This window comes from Homalodisca vitripennis, chromosome 5 (assembly GCF_021130785.1).
Source record: "Homalodisca vitripennis isolate AUS2020 chromosome 5, UT_GWSS_2.1, whole genome shotgun sequence".
Taxonomy (NCBI): domain Eukaryota; kingdom Metazoa; phylum Arthropoda; class Insecta; order Hemiptera; family Cicadellidae; genus Homalodisca; species Homalodisca vitripennis.
In genome coordinates this window covers 47,795,203-47,819,417 of record NC_060211.1, presented here as the reverse complement: position 1 = coordinate 47,819,417, position 24,215 = coordinate 47,795,203, and the positions used below count along the sequence as shown (strand labels likewise).

The 24,215-nt window shown below is 34.3% G+C and overlaps 1 protein-coding gene across 11 annotated transcripts in view; it reads left to right on the top strand.

Moving 5' to 3' along the window:
* The first annotated feature begins 7,783 nt into the window (after positions 1-7,783).
* The window catches only part of LOC124362108 (troponin I), a 69,884-nt gene continuing 53,452 nt past the window's right edge, over positions 7,784-24,215 (top strand). For 4 of the 11 annotated variants that reach the window (XM_046816296.1, XM_046816297.1, XM_046816302.1 and 1 more), the window contains exon 1: positions 7,801-7,899. The gene's annotated coding sequence lies outside the window, so the exon portion shown is untranslated. Of the gene's footprint in view, positions 7,900-24,215 lie in introns of all 11 variants that reach the window. The other 7 variants (XM_046816298.1, XM_046816300.1, XM_046816295.1 and 4 more) reach the window with 4 other exon arrangements.

Here is a 24,215-nt window from a genome sequence, read left to right as displayed (position 1 = left end):
TTCATGAATGTTAGTTGAATAGTAGCACAAGAACGTAGCCAGGAAAAGATTTTGGGAGGTCCAAACAGTTGATATTTTTCTGTAGTGGACATAGGAGTAAGGCCCCATTTTGTTTCTTAAAAGGTTCTTGACCCATTTCTCTGTTGAGAATTTCTTGAATGAACATTGGAGGGGGAGGAGTCAGACTCCCTGGACCCTCTCGCTGGCTACGTCCTTGTAGTAATGAATAAAATGGGGGTTTACGCAGTGTAACAAATATTTTTACCAATATTAATTAAATTTGGTGAGAATTGAAATTATTTCTAGTAAATGTTATCAATTCAAGTTTGAAAAATATTAAACTTCATCTAGATTACACTTTTGTAGTCTTGATGTCTCTGATGTCAAAATGATGCATAGTTCATTTTCAGCCTCTTCGTCACCAACATGTTTGCATCTCATCAGATTCCAGGAGTCAAGTCTGTGAAAGTTACAGATGTCATATGCTGCACTTAGCGTAATAAATTGAAATGGAGCTGAAATGAACATTCAAAGTGAATAAAACCTTCACATGATAGCTTTAATAGATCCATTACTACAATAATAATTTGTTTATTTTTAATTGCATCATGTGTATGGTCATGAGCGTGTCTAGGGTCGGTGGCACTTAGCGTAGCTAAGCGCGCATCCCCCACCAACATTTGATAAAAAGTAAATATAATGAAAGTATTATCACTTCTACTTAATCACATTATAACAATACAATATTTATTAAGAAACATATTTTTATTGCAATTCCGTATTATAACGCCATGGCAATGGAGCAGTGTAGCGAATACGGCGGTTATCGCAAGATAACCGAACCAAGCAACGTCGAGCGTGGTTGCTGCTTGGACGGGTGACCGCTGAGCGATCCTGTCTTCGCAAGCGGTCCACCTGAGTGAGGGGTTAGGAATTCACCTGTAAAGCACGGTGCCCACTGCGGCCTACCTTCGCCCACTGCGACCGGCACGGTCCAGCTTTTCCCGGCGCCCACTGCGACCGGCCCGGCCCAGCTCATCCCGGCGCCCACTGCGACCGGCCCGGACCGGCCTTTTATACTCTGTCAAAATGCATACTTCGACTTCACAAAAAGGCCGGGCCGGTTGCAGTGGGCGCCGTGGTTAACTCTGAGTTTTCCGGTCTGCCTCCGCGCATTAAAAGATGTACACCCCCACTACGACCGGCCCGGCCCGGTCCGGTCAGCCCTATCTACGTTAACGCCGTAATATCTACTCCATTATCAAAGTTTTTAAACATTTTAGCATTTCAAGAGTAGTAGTGTACTGCAAATATGAATGACAATAATATTAATTATATTTTACTGTATATCGCATCGGTGACAAACTCAGACCAAATTGTATATATATATATATATATATATATATATATATATACAATAAATATATAATTTTTATAGGTTTTATATATATATATAACCTATAAAAATTATTTATTTATTTTAAAACTCCCTATTATTGTAATTGTCGTGTGACATAATTACCTTAAAATAGATTTTATACTCAACTCGTATTCCATTTAACTTATAGTGAACTTCCTTAGAATCTAGTTCCATACAATATCCAAACTCTTAATAAAAATAACGAATTAGTATGTTAATTTCTTTAATAATAAAAAATCACTTTAAACGTCAATTTAAAAAATCAATTTTTAGTTTTTCATCAGTTCAATACAGTTTGACTGCTTTTCAGACCAATACCAGCACTGTAGAGGGAAGAGGCCTAAAAATAAGAGAAATATATCTCTCTTTGTAGCCTACTGTTAACAATACGAGTAGTTTCGAATTCTTATTGTCAGTATTTTCGATGTAGTGTGATTATAACAACACGTTAATTTAAAGCCTATAAAACATATCCAAGTGTGCATATTTTTAAAACAACTTTCATTTTAGTTTGCATAATTTACTAATTAATATAAATAAAATCTCTTTACAACACCAACAAGGTTAAGCACCCCCCAACCTCGGGTCACTGTGATATACTTTGCGTTCACTCCCTAGCAAACAAACAGCATCCTCGCCGGGAGGGCGGAGTTCCAATGAACCGATGTTCACAATTTATAAGCAAACAGACATACAGAGGCGCACCAACGGGAGGACTAACAGGATCTGCCCCCCATCCAAGAGCATATTATTTCAAAATAAAGGATCAACTAATAGTCTGTTTTCGACTAAAAATAAATTGTATGGTGGAACTTTGAAATCAATCATAATTATATATATATATATATATATATATATATATATATATATATATATATATATATATAAATTCAAAATGTACAACCATTTTAATTTACAAAATACACAACACTGCACGTATAATAATTAAATTTTGTCCAACATGCTTAATATTTGAATTTCACCGTCACGCAGCACCTAAGAAAGTGAGGTTAGTTTTTACTATTTCTTGTGGCTTCTATCTGTAGGCGTACCTGGTGCTTTCACTAACCGAGTACAAAGTGTGGTACATGTCCAGCACAAAATTTACTCGTGCTGATTTACGAGTAGAAGCACACGTTACAGAGTATTCCTAAAGTATGTCCCAGTACAAAATGTACGCGCACTGATTTACGAGTAGAAGCACACGTAACAGAGTATTCCTAAAGTGGTACAGGTGGTACGTGTCCCAGTACAAAATGTACGCGCACTGATTTACGAGTAGAAGCACACGTAACAGAATACTCCCAAAGTGGTACAGGTGGTACATGTCCCAGTACAAAATGTACGCGCACTGATTTACGAGTAGAAGCACACGTTACAGAGTATTCCTAAAGTGGTACAGTATGTCCCAGTACAAAATGTACGCGCACTGATTTACGAGTAGAAGCACACGTAACAGAGTATTCCTAAAGTGGTACAGGTGGTACGTGTCCCAGTACAAAATGTACGCGCACTGATTTACGAGTAGAAGCACACGTAACAGAATACTCCCAAAGTGGTACAGGTGGTACATGTCCCAGTACAAAATGTACGCGCACTGATTTACGAGTAGAAGCACACGTAACAGAATACTCCCAAAGTGGTACAGGTGGTACATGTCCCAGTACAAAATGTACGCGCACTGATTTACGAGTAGAAGCACACGTAACAGAGTATTCTTAAAGTGGTACAGGTGGTACGTGTCCCCAGTACAAAATGTACGCGCACTGATTTACGAGTAGAGGCACACGAAACAGAATACTCCCAAAGTGGTACACGTGGTACATGTCCCAGTACAAAATGTACGCGCACTGATTTACGAGTAGAAGCACACGTAACAGAGTATACTTAAAGTGGTACAGGTGGTACGTGTCTCAGTACAAAATTTACTCGTACTGATTTACGAGTAGAAGCACACGTTAACAGAGTATTCCTAAAGTGGTACAGGTGGTACATGTCCCAGTACAAAATGTACGCGCACTGATTTACGAGTAGAAGCACACGTAACAGAATACTCCCAAAGTGGTACAGGTGGTACATGTCCCAGTACAAAATTTACGCGCTGATTTACGAGTAGAAGCACACGTAACAGAGTACTCCTAAAGTGATACAGGTGGTACATGACCCACTACTATTACTGCTAAACCCAGGAACGACGGTAACCAAGCATGAGTTAGTACTTGTTTAAAATCGTACGTTACAGAGTACTCCTAAAATTGTACAGCTACTACATGTTCCAGTTACTTGTACTGGAACACAACAACAAGTGACTAGTAAGTAAGTAGTTGTTGTTGTTCGAGTCCGAGTACTTTGTACCAAGAACGGCGATAAACGGGTAAAGGTTCTGTACCGTAAAAGTACCTGAAGTAATAACCTGTACCGGCTACTTTCGGTTTCCGGTAACTTGTATTCTCGGGACAGACGAGTACTTTTGCAGTAGCCCCGACTTGATCACTTATCACAGTAGTGAGTGATTTGCCGAGCTCTGAGCAGTTCTGTACTGTTGTTAGTTTGTTGTCATTCGTTGTCACTACGAGGTAACACCGTCTGGGCAGTCTGGCGATTACCGCGTTAAAATGAAGAATTTTTTACCTAATATTTCGAAATTCTCTATTGATTTGGAGGTTTTTCATACCCCCGACTCCTTGGTGTTCCGGACAACCCCAGAAAATTTCTGGGTGCGCCAGTACATACATTACCACATAAATCCAAAAACGTAGCCAGGGAAAACTTTGGGGGAGGGGGGTCCAGACAACTGATATTTTTCCGTAGTGGGCAGATAGTAATGCCCCAATTTGTTCCTTGAAAATTTCTTGACCCGTATCTTTGTTGAGAAGGATCTTTCAGCAGTACATGTCAGTAATACCAAATCATGTAAATAATAATAACAGATTTAAATAATAATAATCGTTTAATAAAAAAGTCTTTGAAAAAATTGATAATTTGGGGGTCCGTACCCCTTGGATCCCTTCGGTGGCTACGTCCTTGGAGGCTGACACAAACCGAGTTCACTTTCGTCTGCAAATCCATCCAGTGCAAACTGCATTATCCAGTGACAAACATCTATTGATTTTAAATTGGCAGAAGACATTTAATCCATTTCAAGAACCCTTATCATGAAAATTTGCAAACACTTGTATAAGTACATATGAGTGTTTATCATTCCTAGTAGTAAATTGCACATTATCTCACTGTAATCCAGGTCTGAGTCATATTTCAAATCTCTGGACCTTAGGTATTCGCAAAGTTAGTTTAAAATATATAAAATACTCGTACATCACAGAGGCAAGAAAGTGAGTAATGGAACTTTGGAACTACCACACATAATATCCTCTGTTCCACGGGTGGGGTACGATAAGCGGACCCGGTTTTTTATATCGAAATTGGCAAACGATATTACTTAATCATAACCAACGATATAATCAATCGATACTGATTAATTATTTTTAACAATTAATTAAATAATCTATATCAATAGCATGCTGTAAACACTCAAACAATACTCTTAATTTAATATTTCAATTTTTTATAAGTAACATTTGATTTTTTTAACTGACAGTAAATTTTAGAAAACTACGCGACATTGCTTTGGAAGATGATAAGACATGTTTTTCATGACTTCAACATGTTGGACTCGTACGGAAAACCCCATTATGTGAAATTTGTGGGAAAGAAACAACTGTAACTGTGAGAGGAGCAAATATGGTCGTCTTCAGTTTTCCTAATTTTGGTTATAATAATTTGTTTGATCACGGTGAATATTAGATTCATATTTTAATTTAAAACATATGATTGTTATTGAGAACTATAGATACTTTATATCGATTGATTGTCTAGGATTTGAGATGCGAATATTAGGTATCGATGATTACATTCTTCGATATAAAAAACCGTGTCCGCTTATCGTACCATACCCTGTTCCACTCATCCCACTCTTCATCTGTAGACCTAATTCCAGCCAACATAATACACCAAATAAGGGGCGCTTTGCCGTTTAGCGGGTGACATTGGAGAAAATGGTAAAGTTTGTATAAAACGACCACTCCTATGTTGATAAGTTACTGAAAAACGTCACACGATTAATGCTTATAATATACTGTTTACTAGTTTGTTTATACTGTCTGTTCTCGTAGCCAACATGATTACCAGTAAGACAAATTCTGACTAACAGAAAACTCCGAATGGATAGATTTTTACCATTTTCAATAACGATATAGAGATAGTAGAGAGCTAGCTGGGAGGTGCACACCAAACCCTTTAACCCCTTATAGAGGATTTTAGAGGATAAAAACGAGGATTCGTGCATCTGCAACTGGCAGGAGAGGCTTCGTTAAACGCTCATCAAATAAAACTTACAGAATGCAAATCAGATTTCAATATTTGCCAAAAATAGTTAAGAGCCGATAATGTACATCTGCATTTTATTCTATTTAAATGTGTTTAGTGTTTTTACCGTTTCTGTGTATAAAATACACAGTGTGTATAATATACAATAATACACATTTTCACACGTTTAAAAGATTTTATTTTTGTACGGTGAACATTTCGAATTCAATGAATTCATCATCAGGTCTTTGTAGGTTAATATATGTTTTTCTTTTCTTATTTAAGCCTCAGCATCTTAGCTATGCCGGCTTCGATGCTCACTGGTTTTATTGTCAAAGTATATGATTGGACCTCCCCAGGATTTGAACCCGTGATCTCTCGGTTAGAGTGTCGAAGTTATAACCATTAGTCTACGGAGGAGTACAGGTTAAGGTACATGATGTAAATAAATAATTGAGGCCAAATTGTCACATGTTTTTAACTACATTGGTGGCTAAATTATTATATTTAAATTGATATGTAATCAATTTATATCGTTTAAAAGTCTATCGAATAATATATTTTTTGTTAGAAATTCTTTGTAATTTAATAATGCATTAGGATTAATTTTGGCACTTTTGTAAATTTCAAAATGTTCTAAAGTTGGCGATAGGTGACTAGGTTGCATGTGTGTTAAATTTCAAGATTGTGTTCAATGTTTGTGTATGTATGGCCGGTGTCATTAAAATGGTCAGCGTATTTTGAATTTGATGACGTCTTCAATGTTTTTTTATATGTTCATTAAATCTAATTTTAAAGGGCCGAACGGTTTGTCCAATGTAGTAGTTTGTTTGTCCATTGCAATTTAATTTGTATACTCCACTCTTGTTAAATTTTGAATTTGGTTTGTTGAATTATTTTTGTTTTTTATTATAAGGCCGAGGTTAGAAGTTTTGAAAGCCAGTTGATATCCTTGTTTATGAAATGATTTGTTAATTTTGTGGCAATGTTTTCCAAGGTAGTCTGATTGAATGTATTTGATATTTCTTTCTTCTTATTTTCTCTCTTTGTGTAGTTATTTATAAGGGGGGAAAGTGAAGAGCATTTGGACGTTTTATTACTATTTTCAAGAATCAAGAATTTGTATTGTCTTTAAAGACATTGTGCAATTGACAAAGTCAAATTTACAATTAACATTTTCTTAATATAAATATAAATCTCTGTCTAAAGGACAGTTGTCAAATACTTTGTAGTTACCTATAAGGTGATAACAGGTAACAATGTAGTTATAATAATTAAATAAATATATATAAATAATCTATACTAAATAATAATTATATAAATAATCTATACTAAAACTATGATAACAATAACACATACATATACTTAATACACAAACAGAAATAAATAAAATAAAAAACAATATATCAATGTAGTTAAAATTTTATAGTAGTAGTATCACAGCCTAAAAAACTATCAACAGAATAAAATACATTCTCTTTCCATACCATACCAGCTTTCCACTACTATTTTAAATCTTTTTATAGATATAGACCAAGCTGTTTCCGGTAATTTGTTAAATAGCTTCATTTTCATATATATGTGGCTGCTTTTACTTTTTTCAAGTTTGACAGTAGGTAAAACTAGAATATGGTTTTTTTCTGGTAAAATAACTATGACTTTTCTTCCTAGTTAAAATATTACATAATGATTCTTTAACATTCACTAAACAAAAATAAACATACAAATTTGAAATTGTCGTTAATTTTAGTTCCTAATTTGGTACACATGTTTCTCTTTCAGGTACATTCTTAATTGCCTTGGGTCACAAAATATTGCTCTGAGGAATATTGTTTTGACAGTACTCAAAGATGTTGACATAGCAATTGACAAAAGTAAGAGTCCATAGCAAGGGACATAAACAGTGAGCAGACTTTAGTCCCGGCGTGGCGCTGGGCGTTCCGCGGTGTCTCGACCTATATTCCTCGGGCCTGAAATAGTGGAGGTTAAATTTGGCCGGGATCGCGCCAATGGCCGGGCAGCTAAGGTTTCAAGGGGACGTCCAGCGCTAGAAACCCGCTCAGTGACTGTGCCCCACACTCAGCTAGAGTCACCACCTAACTTCTTTTTTACAGGTCAGTACGAAATTTCACTTATGTAAACCTCAAAAACTTACTTTTATGTCTTAAAAATAGTGGTAAACTGTTACAAAGTTACGCGTGTTTATTTGAAGCTTAAAAAAAGGTTTGTTACATTTCGTACTGGAATGTAACAGCTTAAAAATATCTTTTGACTGTTCACTGATATTTATTTAGCCTCCTCGCCAAACCTTGAATTGGAATATTTAACTACATTCTAACAGGGATAGTAGGCTACATAACCAGTAAAAAAGAACACTAATGCAAATCAAGCAAGTAAAAGAAAAGCGACGCCATCTTGTCGTGGATAAAATTAGTTCAAACCAAACATCGTAAGTTGCTCCTTAAGGAAATCGTACAGAGTGCCTTAGTTTCGTCTATTTCTTTCACTAATCTATTCTCTCAATCGAATATGCAAGGTGTACTGTACTTTGTTGTTATAAGATCAAATTCATTCACTTATAAATCACGGGTCACAGATTCAATATATACGTTTAATGCAAAGAATTACAGTTTGATGGCAATGAACAATTATGTCTTTTCGATTTATCATGTACTCATACGTGTATTTTGATTTACGGGCTAAGAATATCAAAATATATAATACATGCAGATGTCATGATTTTTTTAAATTAATTTAAAACAAGGACGAGGTATCCGAATGTAGTCGTGCTTTTAGAAGTTTGAAAATATAAAGTAAATTCCATTTGTCATTTTACCTCTTAGAAGCCTTCTGTTCCACCACCCCTACAGCGAGGGGAGGAGGTACTTTAACACCACTGGCGAAAAGTTACTCCGATAAAAGTGATATATGACCTCCCAAGACAGGTCGTGAAAGCCAAAATTATGAAATTTTACATACGCAAAATATTGATACCCTATAACTTATAGGCCTTGTCATTTCAGATCAAATCACGTCATGTAAGACCTTGATTTTGACATGTGTTAGTTACCATCTACCAATCTTCAGCCACTCAATTTCATGATGTCTATTGTTAACTACGCATGCTAATGGTTGTAGAGCTTTATTATTGATGTAGCTTTAGGTAGACCTGTTACAATACCAGGGATGCAGGAGACGTTAAATTCCACGTAAGGGTTGCCAATGTTATGATTCGAAAGGATAACAGAATTGAGAACATGTTCCATCATTATGTAATAGAACTATGAAAACACGAACTTTTCGAAATGTCACGTTTCTGTTGTAACACATAATGTTGGAAATCTCGAATCCTGTTACCCTGTCATGTCCAACCTCTTGGCTTAACGCCGAAGACTGTATCATTGTCAAGTGGCGGCCATATTGTGACCATCTTCCTGTAAATGTCTGCACACATTGCGGGAATTGGGCTTTTTCGTTTAAGGGCCAGCACTTTACAAACATACTATACCTGACTGACAGTGCATTTAATCGTTTTTTTTTTTTTTTTTTTTTTTGTTTTTTTTTGTGTGTTATTAGTTCGTAGGGCAGTAATCCAGGTACTACTTCTAGTATAAACTCGTCTTCTCTTATCAGTGATAAACGCGCGCCGCTAATCTTTTGCATGTAATGAAACCTGTGTTAGCGTGGTGAGTTGATCTGGGCTTGGACTTTGCAAGCTCGAGTTAATTTTTTTTTCTAAAAGAGCAAGCAGCGCAAAGCGCTGCGCAGCGGGCAAGCATCGCGTGATCTGAGTTTTGAATTGGCAAGCTAGGGTCTTTTGTGCTGGCCCTTAAACGAAAAAGACCCCGGGAATTTGTTATCACATGAAAAATATTAAAGGTGTCACAGATACCTTTTGTTATCTCAGACTTGATCAAAATCATTGTAAAGAATTAAAAATAATCACTCATGTTTGTTTGTTGTTTTATCAGTAGTCGCATGAATGTCAAGAGAAACCATGAATCACGATTACAACACACCGCTCTTTCTCTGTCACTTTATCAAATCGTTATCGGTTTGTTGTTAAGATAAAACAAGAAGTTGGCTAAGATTTGGCGAGCGAGATTAGACGGAATAGCTTCCGTTGCATTATTTCACTTATCCGTATTCAACAATATTCTCCGTCATGCGATGACCACTTTTACTCGAGGCTCGCGGTTTTATCTCAGCTGGCGGACTGAAAAAAATTAAAAAAGCAACACTGTTTCATTCTTAGTGTCACGCGAGGCTGGAGAGGTTATGATCGGATTCGCTTATGCATGCTAATCGATTGATCACACCAGCAAACACAAGTGTTATTAATGAATCATCGGCTATCAGGCAACTCTTACAAATGAAACTTAGTCACAAAATTATATATGTTCGTAAACGCCTAGTTTGGAGTATCGGTTATATCATCTACTGAGCTGGGTGATTGTAAGAAACCTTTTATAATAAACATAATTCACAAGTATTTGGTTTTTGTGTGGCCTGCAGTAATTTAAACTTAGTAAGAAACCAGATGGGAACATAAATTGTAAAACGCCATCACTGACTAAAGTAAGATGAACGTTTTACGAGTATATGCGAACATATTCTTATTCAAGCGGACATTGTGTCTATTATTTCAAAATTGAGGAACTAGTTTGAAATAAATATGTCCTTGTGTTCGTATACCCTAAGAACTTTATTTTATGATTAATCCACGAATGATTGATTCCATTAATTATATTGTTACGATTCCCATAACTATCGGTAACATCTGGTGTAACATGGAAAATATATTCTTAAATATATTGAAGGCACAAATCAACTGTATGACTCATCTACCACTTCGTACACTAACATACACGAAGATAGTTATGTAGCGCTTCGACTGGTGAGTCAGGGGCAAGCGATAAACAGTGCGTGGGAGGTTCTAAAATTGGAGGTAATGGAGGTATTGGAGGTAATCATCTGAAGTCAGCACGTAACTGGGTCCATACATAGGCGAGTCGGTACCACCTTGTAGTTCTTGAAATAGTAATTACGTTTTTCCAATGTTCCATATAGTTAAGATAACTTTGAATTTAACCGCGCCAGTCGCTTATCTCTAGTATAAAATTTAATTAAATCTGAATTTAAGTAATTCTCTACGCCTTTCGTAACCATTCGGCAATGAATTAAATTATGTTTATTAGACGTGCATGCTGGTTCTATTTTTATTATGTGATAAATTACAACATTGATAGTAATATAGTCGTTATTGTGATCAAACATTCAACTACAAGCTAATGCTGCATATACACAATGCACATTAGTATTCACTTAAAATGAACTTGACTTTTCAGGTCAGTGAGCCAAAATATTATTCCAAAACAGTTTACACAGGAAATACATTATAGTGTAAAAAGTAAATTTCGTTTCACTTTCGAAGTAACTTATTTCCATTGTAATAGTAAAAAATCAACCAAAGATTTAGAATCTGGAATTTGAGAAAACTCGTATCTGCTTACTAAAGAACCACTTAAATGTGCTAATAGGTCTTGTAGCTCTGTGATAATAGTGACATAGCTCTTGTAGAACAAACAAAACACTCACTGATATGATTTGGAGCGGAAAGTGGATTGTAGGTTCTTAAACACGAACCAAGAACCATCAACCACATAATAAAGGGCTCTGAAGGTGGAAGAATCAGCAGCTTTGGATCGTAGCCCGCAAGAAAAAAACCCCCAAAAATTAACGTTTTTAATGTGTGAGTGATCGGAAGGGCCCAGACATAAAGGAGATCTTGAGCTGGTCAATGGGGAAGAACGCCTGAGTATAAGGTCATAATAGGCTGTCAAACATGACATACGGGTTGTTTAGTACACATTGGTTGGGTTGCTGATATTATGCTGACTATAGAGACCGGGAGAACCCAGCGCCTGAGAATATTCTAAGGCTGGAAGACCCAGCGACCGTGTTCCTGGAAAGGTCAAGTATAAACGGATACGAGATCTTAAAAATGTCTGAGATAACTAAGACACTATTGGTAGTTTATAATAGGTGAAAACACAGACTGTAATGGTGATTTAAGGTGAGATGAATCAAATGAAGGACTATCCAGAAACTATAGGAAACTCATAGAATAGCGACACTAAAAAAGACAACAATCAAACCTGACAATAAAAAGAGGCCATACCGATTTTCCTGTTTCCTTCCTTGCTTTCATTGTTCTGGTCCTACCAACAATGAATCTGATCGATTAGTTCGACAAATCAATAACATATACAGATGATATAAAATTAAATAGATGTGTGATATGATTATATTTACCACAGGCGTTTAGCGCGTTTGGATGCACTTATGAATATGCAAACATTAAAAATAACGGTGTGTTGTTTTGTTTTAACTTCAACATTACAAAAATTGTTGTATTTTTCTGATAAAATAAAAACTATAATTTAAAATATCTGTAGATACGAAGAACTAATATAATATCATTATTATGAATGTTATGTTCAGGCGACTTTTAAGTCATATATATTTAATTGCAGGATTTAAAATGTGAAAAGCCATTTTTTTTCTCATATCACATTTTTCTTTGTGTAACACACTTAAAACCAACTGTCGGGCACATAAATAAATATGACATCGACGTGGCGTCTTGTATTCTATATAGTTGTCTAGTGGTGATATAACTCGTATTATGTGTTCGACAGTTGGTATTATGTGTACCAAGCTATGAAAAATGTGATCTGAGAACAAATTATAGTAAGGCATTTTTAACTCTGTTATCCTATCTCGTTTTGTATTCCTGGAAGACTAGTACGGCTGAAAATCGATTTCTTCCTTAAGGGATAATTTCCCCATCGATAAAAAACTGGATATATTTCACATCTATTTTCATTTTACATCGTATTAAACATTTTACGAATGAAATACACAAATAAACAATGCAGTACAATGTCAACAAGGAAACATGCAGTGATGGCACTATAGACACAATATGCAACACTGAGTATGGAGAATGTGATCAACATTACCTCCTACAACAAAAAACAAAATATTATTCAGTGAAAACAGTAACTATAACTAACAATATAGCAACAATAATGTCAGGTTCCATGTCACCTTTCGATTAGTGCAGCGTCTGAATCTGGCACTAGTACAGATTAACTCCTAGAATCTGGAGTCACCTGTCTTAAGACGTCCATAAAAGTCTGTGACGAAGATGTTCAAAACGAACTCCTAGCATCGTTTCGACATCTGAGATTACAAAGGAGGCCAGTCTGGTTTACCCAGCATTGTAATCTAGATGGAAAAGTATTCTCATTGTCTCATCAGGTGCAGAATTGAGTGCACTACGATGCTTTAGACACGATATCCAAGCACGGCGGCGAAGCAACCGAGTTTTCTACACACAACCTAGCTATTGTGCTACATTCATAGTGTGCTGTAATGGACCTTAAATCAATATTCGCATTAAATTAACCTTCTCAGTCCCACACTAGCTACATATGTGTAGAATAATGATAGTACACAATATATATCATAGTTCAACACTATACTTGTAATATGCTATGAATGACAACAATGTAAAATAATATAACATACGATTTATATTGAGTAAACTATAGAATACAATTATGAGATAATATAGCATAGGATGTATGTAATTCAAATAATGTCGTTTAGGAAAGAAAAATATAACAATGCACCCCCCATAAAGGATGTGTAGTTATAAGATGAAATTGGCCTTCAATTAATTGGTATTCATTTTCTCAGTTATGATACTTTAATTGAGAAAAATACATATAATTTATTGTTTACTAATTATGAAATTGTGTATATGTTAGTTACACATTTTGAAAATTTTACTTCCACGCAATAAGACGTCGATCTGAACATACCTATAAGAAATGTCGTATTATGCGAAAACAAAGTAAACTTGATTTCGTACCTTCTTCTCGATCCTAAAATTATGATGCTAATATAGTTCTTTTATTTTTATCCTTCATTGTTGCACAAATTACCCTTAAAACTAATAATTAGCTTCACTTTAATTCTTCCAGATGATGAAATGTACCTTTTTCTTCCTACTAATTGAAACTGAGTCGTAAATAATTTTTCCCACCAAGCAAGTTATTTATAAATTACTTTGAAACTGTGGGTTTTTATAATATGAAACGACGTATTATTTTATTCGTTTACGTAAACATTTACATACAAGTTGTGGTTTTATACTAGCAAAATGTATACAATTTCATCAAATTATGATTGCTGTTATATGAAATTGTACAGTTATTTTGAAGTAGACGTAATATTGAACTATTCAAATATCACGATCACCATACACAAATCCCCAATACACATTGGCGAAGTTAAAGCTACGTTCATAATTCCTTGTTCAAAATAAATGTTAAGAACTTACCTCGCAACGTTTTCTGTGATACAATACGTACAATGAAATTACTTATTAGCATTAAATATCTTGATTACAATCATCAGCAATTTCTTTTGTAGTTCCGTGTAACAAACCTCTGAAATAGCTGAAGGAACTTTGATTATCACCTCATTTTTCGACTCATAGTGCGTCGAAACATTGTTAACACAATTATATACTTGAAAATATATTGGCTTTGCTGTGAAAAGCACCTTTGGTTAACAAATGTTAAGCTGAAACTGCCAATAATACATGTATGATTATACAGACAAATCAAAAGGGACGGAGCTGTAATGTGATTGGCTATAGTAACCAATCAACGACTAACATGACGTATCAGTAATCAATATAGTTTCTTTATCTCAGATACCAGATATTTGATAATTTTGCGATATATTTTGTGTAGAAGTTATTCTTTCTTGATTATTTATATGACTTCTCTTATTATTCTTGTATTTATTATTTTGGGTCGTGAAACTTTTGCAAGTACTTTTGTACTGTCGGATTTCTATTGGATGTTCGATTTTGTAATTGTGTTCCACTAGTGGACCGGTAGACATTGAGGAAGCAAAATTTTTAATGTCTACAAAAGTTAGTGAACATATTATGTTCACGAAACTGCAGAAAACGCACTTAATTGGGTAAATTGCCAATCTCACTACAGTTCTGCCCATTGCAAATCCACTGTGTAAGCATACGTTTTTATTAGCAGTTTCGGTTCAATATCTGTTGATTGAATGGTGGCTGTCCACAACAACGAGGCTGAATTATTTCAAGAATTTGATTGTGTTAACTAGTTTCGACGTTGTGTAAACCGAAAACTTTAGACGATAGTCATAAACCGGCCCCTTAAGCCCAGGAATTTTGATTTGTCACTGCAGTGGATTCGCCGGTTTTGCTAGAATGCTGTTGGCAAGCCTGCCTGACTAACACGGTTTATATTCAAAACTGTTTATGAAACTATTCTGGGCCAAGTGAGTCGGCGTTTAACGCACACATTCCTTTATGACAAAAAACTTAGTTATAGTTATGTATACTTACAAACCAGAGTTCTGACCTGCGGTGTGTGGAGAGGGTATTTGTAGTATTTAATATAATTCCAAAACAATAACGCTGATTTTTGTAGGCTCTTACATATAAAAGTTTGTAATGTTGATACATATACACCTTCCACAAGTGGGTATGACAGGGCCTCTTCACATTTCAACACCCACTTCAAGAGGCTAACCATGAAATACGTCATTGAAATGGTCCACACAACACAAGCGAGGTCCCCGAAATAAAACAACCATCACATGTTACTCCTTTATTGGAGTAGTTATAATTGTTGTAATATTTTACACAAATAATAAAACAGTGATTAACCGTGCAAACCTAGGTAGGACTCGGGTATGTAACAATTCTTGGAAATATTTATACCTAATTAATTAATAAGGAGATGAATAGTACAATCTCAAATGTTTACTGCACTTTAAATTTGACTTTAATAAAGACCATGTGAATTCTTTCTACAAGGAAGGAGCGGAGAAAGGAGAAACATCAAATCGAGATCGTCTTGCGATTGAGTATAACAGGAAGTTGAACTTTTACTTGACTTTTACAGGAGCTACAGTCTAAACCTATATCCTACATACGTAGTAGTTCTTCAAGTTTTTGATTGTTTTGTCAGCAATTTCAACTTATTATTACCTAAAACAGTCACATTGATATTCAAGCCATATAAAAAGTTATAGGCGTTTTCGAGGCTACTCGATAATAATTTATGTTTATTGTGAAACTACTTTGTTACAAACCTTGAAAATTTTTTTACTGAAAATCTTACAGTTGCAGTGTACAACTTAACCTGTACCTATCTACAACAGTAAAAGTTGTGTCTACTTATATCATTAACAAAATGTTAAGTGCAAAATATTGATTACCTTTATGGTATTTACATCATTAGTATTGGAGAGAATGAGACTTTTACAAACTCATAAGGTGACATGTTTATGGTAATAAATATGTACAAATCGATTAATGCATATTTGTATCTCGTTGTCGTTGCCTGAACGTACACGTAAAACGCATCATGAGTCACTTTAGTTTGGCTGGGGAGTCGACCGAAATAGGCGAGGTATTCGCAGTAATTAATTCGGTCTACTATTTTAACTGCTAGCTGAAATTATTAATAAAAATAAGACTGCAATAATACCACAGTTTCAAGAGACCATGAGATAAGCAAAAACAAAAATCTAAAGACGGAGTCAGAGTGTGGTTCGTTTACAAAAAGTACTAAGTATAAAGCAAAAGGAGATGAGAAATATAACACAGTGGAACAGAATACATACATGCGTTCCATAAATACTCTTGGCTCACCGCTATTTCGGGTGTGGCCGTTGGCAACACTGGCGTTCACGTATTATTGTCAGCCTGATTGGTTTGCTGTTTTAAACATGGCTCCAGTGTCAATATTATTCATCCAAGATTAAATCCAATGAAAGTCTTATAATCACAACTCAAATAGTCAGGCAGTCATATGTGGGCATTCGCCTTTCTTAAGAGTCGATTGCACTGGAGGCCTCTTTGATTTTAGCCACGCAAGAATAATGTAAAACGTAGCACTTCCTCGGCCTTTTTCTAGACGTAGAGTTAGGGAAGAATTTTCATTTTAAAGAAAATTAGTTTCGCTACAGCTCTTTCTTCGTTCAAGGTTCCAAAACTCGCAAAGCACAGCTTTTTGTCTAAACTTTTCTCAAAACGGGTGCAATTCGAAAGTTGTAGCCCATTTGTATTAGGTGAAAAACGAACGTCAAAAGTCTCACGGATACGGTCTGACCAAGAAGTTGGATAGTATTATTTTTGATCTCCGATTTGTTCCAAAATCCATAAAAAATATCAGAGACTTACTACGGGTGAGATGGCAGTAAATCATCCAATAGTTTCGAATTTTTAGACGATAATGAAGTTAATACTGAAGATATTTCTACCACTTCCACATAATTTTATTTAAAATGCGCTTTCGCCGGTTAGGGCATCGTCAGTTAATAGAATGGAGTTGGCTGATCCGATGTCCTGACTATATTAGCAGTCCGCGGACAGCAGATAACTTTTCAGAACGATGTTCCGGAACTGGAAACAGTGAAGGGAAGATGGTGAAAGGGGGGGAGGGAGGAGATAAACATCAAAATGAAAATAACGTTGGCAGATCGCCGCCTTCAAATGTAGGCGGTGTTGAGTGGAGTGACTCTCAGTATGGATAGACGATAGAACATAACTCTAGTGGCATATATATATATATATATATATATATATATATATATATATATATATATATATATATATATGCCAACACGTCTCTGCGTATGTTGTTTTCATGAATTGTTATCTTCATATATATATACATATCTTCTGCAGGCTTTAAATCCTGAAAGGGCGTGTAATGAAGATAACAATTCATGAAAACAACCGACATATATAAAACCGACATCTGCCATTGTTATGCAAAAACAGAACCACAACGTTTCGATCACTAGTATCTACTACCGCCTTCTTGAGGCGTTGAATGAAAACAACATACGCAGAGACAACATAACTTGTTTCATTGTTGGTGTTGACATGTCATGAAAACGTCAAAGTTAAAATTGACTGAACAAAATGTTTACTTAGAAACGCAAACTATACGTTTAGAATTATTAACCCTTGCATTGGTATATGTTATTACCATATTTTACTATCTTTATTATATTTTTATTTGTTAATATTTTAGATTACTATATGTTATTCACATTTTATTCCTGTTACATCCTTTTAATGCGGCTTAATATATTGATTGGTTTCATTGTTATTTAACTAGTATTTTGGTGTTGTGTGTTATTATATTATATTTTGCTCTTACACTTTGACTCTGACTTTGATTCTTACATCAAATACAGTTCTAAACTTTAAACTAGTAATCGATTATAACATATAAAAGATTATAACATTGGCCTTTTATTTTTTAATAATTATTTTCATTTATATAATTTAAAAATTTCAAAACAAATCTATGGGAGATTAACATTTTGTACACTAATTATCTTTTCAACAAGAGTGTTAAAAATCATTTTCAGAATGTTATGAAAATTATTTTATAACGAAATAGTTTATTATGCTTGAAATATGTTTTATTTTGTTACGCATACTGTTCGTATGGTTATCCATGATTTTAGCAAGCAAATTAACAGTATTCGTCAGCCGATACAGTATTTGCGTTATTTATTGTATAATTCAAAAACATCAGTTCATACTATGAATGCATGTTTATTACTCAAAAAGTATAAAGGAAATAATTATTCATCCTTCTCAGTTAGCCTACAAAGTAAAGAATAAACATTTCATGCACGAATGACAAAACTAGACTATTATGCACTATAGAATGTACAGTAAACGTGTATTTTGGAAGAGGGCTACATTTTCGTTTCGTTCACTAGTATTACTGAATCTTTCCCAAACCGTGTCTTTATATAAAATCTACGAAACCACAGAACAGAACAAATATTTTACTTATACTGTATGTTTGATCCAACTTAAAAGTTAGGATAGTTTGTATCTCGGTTAACAAACGTCAATGATTTTATTGCGAATTTAAGGTATTTTATAAATAAAAGATTGAATAAATTTCTAAAACCTCTTAAATGTAGTCGACTGTTATATGCAAACATAGTTTTATGACAGTACAACCATGTGGTTGTATGTGTTTTAATTAATTTAACAAAAATTTCAATTTGTTTACATTTTATAGTCTTGAAATCATAGAGTAAGCTTGATATTAATATTACTTCTTGTATCAACCTTCTCTGCAACCGCTGTTTAGCATAGAATATATAAACATATTCTGGACTGTACATTTTAGCAAATGTTAACAATGCAGTGCTTGGTTAGTACTGTAATGTTGATATAAAAGACAAAGTTACTATCTAATTTTTACTATCTACTTCAAGTCTGTGATAAAAACCTCCTAGTTGCTTTTGGATAGTTAATATTGGCAAAATTAACTATGGGACAAAAAATGCAAAGAACAGAGTAAACTACAATGGCATAAATATAATACGTTTTGACAGATTTTAATTCTTTAGAGTAAGAATCAACGTTTTCATACCTGATTGATAAAATTTAATTCACATATATGTAATCAATCAAGAATTTTGATATTGCTTATTATTTATTGTACTTGAATTTAACACAATATTTATAATAATGTAAATAATACTAATCCTGTAATAACCAAACCACAGTTAAGCGTGGCTGGGTTAGCTAGTAAGATTATACATTTGAAAAACTCTTAACATATTATATTGTTATCGGCGATGTTTGTCGATAATTTAAAAATTTTATCCAACCAAAACAATATGCTTTATTACAATGTTGGCAGGTTCTTATAAGTTTTGTACTGTATTAGCTCTGTTTTGTCACACTTAGAACTGCCTAATAAAGCTATCAACGAACCCCGGACGTGCACACAAAATTTGTTAGTAAATAATCACTCGAGCACAAATCGATATTTAGAGTTAGTGACAGCCAAATGAAGCCTGTGTGACATCAGTCCGAGACGGGCCGTAATACGTGCCGTGACGTCATGGCTAATTATAGCCTCGGTCGCTTCGCTCAGTCCAACATCGGTCTGCACTGCAGCAAGAGCACGGCCCACATTCCACAAGTTCCTTGTACAGGCGATAGTGAAAGCGATACCTCTGATAAGATTTTGCTCTGTTTGCAGAATTCGTAAATGTTGACCTGTAACGTTCTTATCTGTAAACGTTAGATAAGTTTGACAGAAACATTTTAGAATGCAGGCCGTTCAAAATAAACTATTGTAGAGATTCAATCAATATACATAGTGTGTAAAATGTTTGGAAACACATTTTTTGTAACCATAGCAGATAAATAATTGTAAAAGCTTTGTGGACTTTTATATGGGTATCTTCACTACTTTATTATGCAATTATGTACCATAACACGCCTATTTTAGTACGACCCTTAGAAGTGTCATGGAAATTTGTAATACAAGTCTAATTTAATATGCATATCATTTTTAGAGTGTTTATTATTAGGAGATAATGCTGCAAACATAGGCCTACTTCATAGGCTTTAATTATTACAAAATTGCGGCTGTCGAAATAAGATCAATATTTAAGCATAAACGGGCGCCATTTTGTATAGGATAAACATTTTAAGATTTAATTTAATAGAAAACTAGCTGTTACCCACGGCTTCGCACACAAAACTTAAAAACCGAAGTCCTTATATTACTTAGTAAAAGCAATTATGCGCGATTGGCTGAGGTTACAGCTAGTTCGTCAATAAATTCGTAGTATTTTATAACGAAAACTCTTGATTTTCAATAAAATACCAATTACAACCAAATACCCAGATACCCACGGCTTCGCACACGATTTCCTACAGAAAAATTGGGACATAGGAGGCATATTTCTTTTGAACGTCGTTATTACCCATCTGAGATAAATGATAGTCACTGAAAGATACTCCAAGCTCATGATCTATTTAAGATTTAAATTTTAAAACAGTCTCAATATGCAACTGTGAAATAACTGGAATTTTTCTCCAATATTCTATGATTTTTGTATACAATTGAACTATATTAGACCATCGTGGACAGGAGTCAAAAAGTCGGAATTCATTAGCGCACATACAAAGTAATAAATGATGGCGCTCAATGTAATTTTGAAACGAAAATAGGCATATTTTAGGTACACATTATTACAGTCTAATGATTATGAGCTTCAGATGTTAAGCGAAATTGCGTATGGTTTTTATTTTAGGCTTTGCGCGTGTATCACTTCTGGATCAAATTAGTTATATCTCTGATGCCATGATTGAGCTTGCTTTGTTGTCTCGATCGAGAGAATATGTACACACGGAGTTTAAAGAACCATACTTCTGTCAAAAAAAAACAACTAAGGTTGGTTTTATAACATTCTTTATATTTGTAGCCAACGTAAGATAGTAATTTTGATATCTGCATTGCTCTTCTGATCAAGCATGAGCATGGTTTATATTAGATTAATATTGCAGTTAAAGGTGAATTTTTACGTCAAATTTGAATTGTATTATCTGGATAGTAAAGTCTATGTTTAACAGTGATTGCAGAAACAGTTGAAACAAAATTTGCTCTTTCTCTTAAGCTTCCTCTATGCTTTCAAACTATAAGTGTAAAGAAATTTAAAATAATAATTAAATTATAAAAACATATATTTCTTTTGTCGCATTATATATGTTTACAAAGAACAGCTGATTAAATTTGAAAAGGCTCTTTCACTTAATAACATATGTTTGCTGCAATGCATTTCTTACGGGTATTTCTGTAACTTTTAGAGACCAGTGGGGCGGAATCCTGAATCGGGAACGGGATAAAAGTATCCTATGTCCTTCTCCCAGTTCTTAGCTACCTCCTTGCCAATTTTCAGCCAAATCGGTTCAGCCGTTCTTGAGTTATAAATAGTGTAACTAACATGACTTTCTTTTATATATATAGATAGTGCACATAAGAATACTCCTAGTGCTCTGTTTTAAATAGATTAATTCCTAGTGGGGGGCGTGGTATCATTTAAAGGTATAATATTAATTTTGCTACAACCGCCATCATTTTGTAATATATACAGATTTTGAAGTGTTGTTTGGCATTACGTTCTAATACTAAATATCTTAAAAACTATATGCTAGCCAATTGTTTTAGGCCTGAAATTTTAAGATTTCCATGACACCCAACAGGCCATCCTCCAAATGTAGGTGTGTGATGGTTTTTGCGTAAATAGGTAATTAAGATAAACATATAACATTGTGCAAAATTTGTAAATTTTATCTGCTAAAGTTTAAAAATTATTAAGGTGTTTCCATACATTTTAAACAGCCTTGAATACCAGCAGCCTTTTTTACTGGTTTAAATATTAAATAAGTACGCAAGGTATAATTTAGCTCTAACATGTTTTAGTTGCTTCAATGTTCATAACCACAGTATACTAGAATATTACATCAGGTCCATGAAGCCTCAATATATACGCTCTGGGATATTACCCTTGGACTTATTCTATTATCAGAGTTCAAAGTATTTATAAATATGTAACAAATTCAAAGCAACACTAGTTTTTGAAGTTTTCACTCATTATACGCTATATAAAAGTTATGTTCAACCGGTAGTCACGTAACTAAAAAAAATCCGAGCAAAATTTTAAAACGTTCATATAACAGCAGTCCAACTAGTTTTAAATACACCAGTTAAATTTTTGCTTTGAACTAGGCCTATCTGATGTACTCAAATTTACTTCATAACAGAGTGTGGTGTGCTCTTCATTTAGATTCACCCCCTTCTCCCAAGGCCTCTAGCTACATCACTGCATTAGCCTACTAGCAAATAGGTTTGTATAGCATCAAAACAATTTTTTGTACTTGAATGCAAAATTTATTGAGATTTTTTTATTTTTTACTATTTTTTCCCACTTCAAGAAATTGGCTTGTTCCATTGAGTTATTGTTAGCAGCAAGATGTTGCTTATAAGTGTTCCTTTATTAAAATTCATCTTTACTATTTTATATCGCTTTGGGAAAATTAGAAATGCACATGCTGTTAGTTTTTAAAACTTCACTTATACTGTACATAATTTGTTTACATTCTTTACATATCAGTTTAAAATCGTAAAACAATAAAGAATTTTGTAGCTGAATATTGACATTAGGGGGAGGTATTTAGCAGACAACAGTACATGGAGTCCCGATTTTAATTCAACTAGCACATACCCACGGCTTCGCCCCAAAATTTCTATGCAACATATCGTGTATTTGTTTGAATAGCTTCCACGATTTCAGTAACACTTGTACTATTTCAGATCAATGTAGAGGAACTCCAAAGTTGAAGTTCATAATATTCTTAGTGAAAGCATTGTGATGTGATATGATAGGAGTCCTATGATATTTTGCACTTTTAATTCAAATAAATTATATTTCCATTGCAAAATTGGAGTTTGCTATTTTGCCCCGAGAAATAATATAAATATAATACATCTATCTATATATAATTTTGTAATGAGGTTGGATTCAAAACTTTATAGTTTTCTAAATTGTATGGATATAGATATTGTTATTGAAAATTGCACTAGTTTTGGTGGAGGTCGAAATGTAAGAGTATCGATAAAAGTTAAAAATGAGAAATGATAATTTTTTTTCTCAGCTTGAACCACTTAACACCAACCGTCAGACATGTACCTAAGTTAAATCAATGTCAGCTAACCATACACAAACGATAAAGTGATGACTTTGGTCTCTTTATCTAGTTGTCTGACAATGATACAACTATTATTATGACACCAAGGGTCAGTATTAATAGTATCAACCAAGTAAAAATAAAAATTGGAAAAAATATTGATTGACATTTTAAACCCCTTTTGATCCACTCTCATTTCGACCACTAACAATTTTAGCATGACAGACAATAATTTTCTTTCTTAAAAAAAACCCTCTATCGATTCCAAGAAAAACAAGTTGTGTGCTCATACACAGCAAATTGACTGCTAGACTAAAACATCTTGACAAGTCAAGTGTTGAGTGTGAGATGACTCAAGGCTGAGAACAGCTGGCTGTGCAGTTTATCAATAATCTGTCAGCTGTTGATAAGAGTCCCAGCCATAACACTGCTACATCTGATAAAACTTGCCATTGTTGTGTTTTATGATTTTCCTTGCTTATTACCTCACAACACAAATTTTCTTTGTTGATGTTCTGTTTGCTTTTAAAAACTACACAGTTAAAATCATGAGTATTGATTTGTTTAACTTGAAACGAATAAAAGCTTAATAAGATCTGGAGTGTCTTACCCATAAGAACCATGGAAAACAAATTACACTCAAGTTACATCAACAATGAGTCACTAGTGAGAAATTATGATTCTGTGATGACTGAATATTACTTTTCTATATGAACTGAAATAAATACTATAGTGTATGAAGTTAAAACTAGGATAGGTAATTTGGTCAAGATG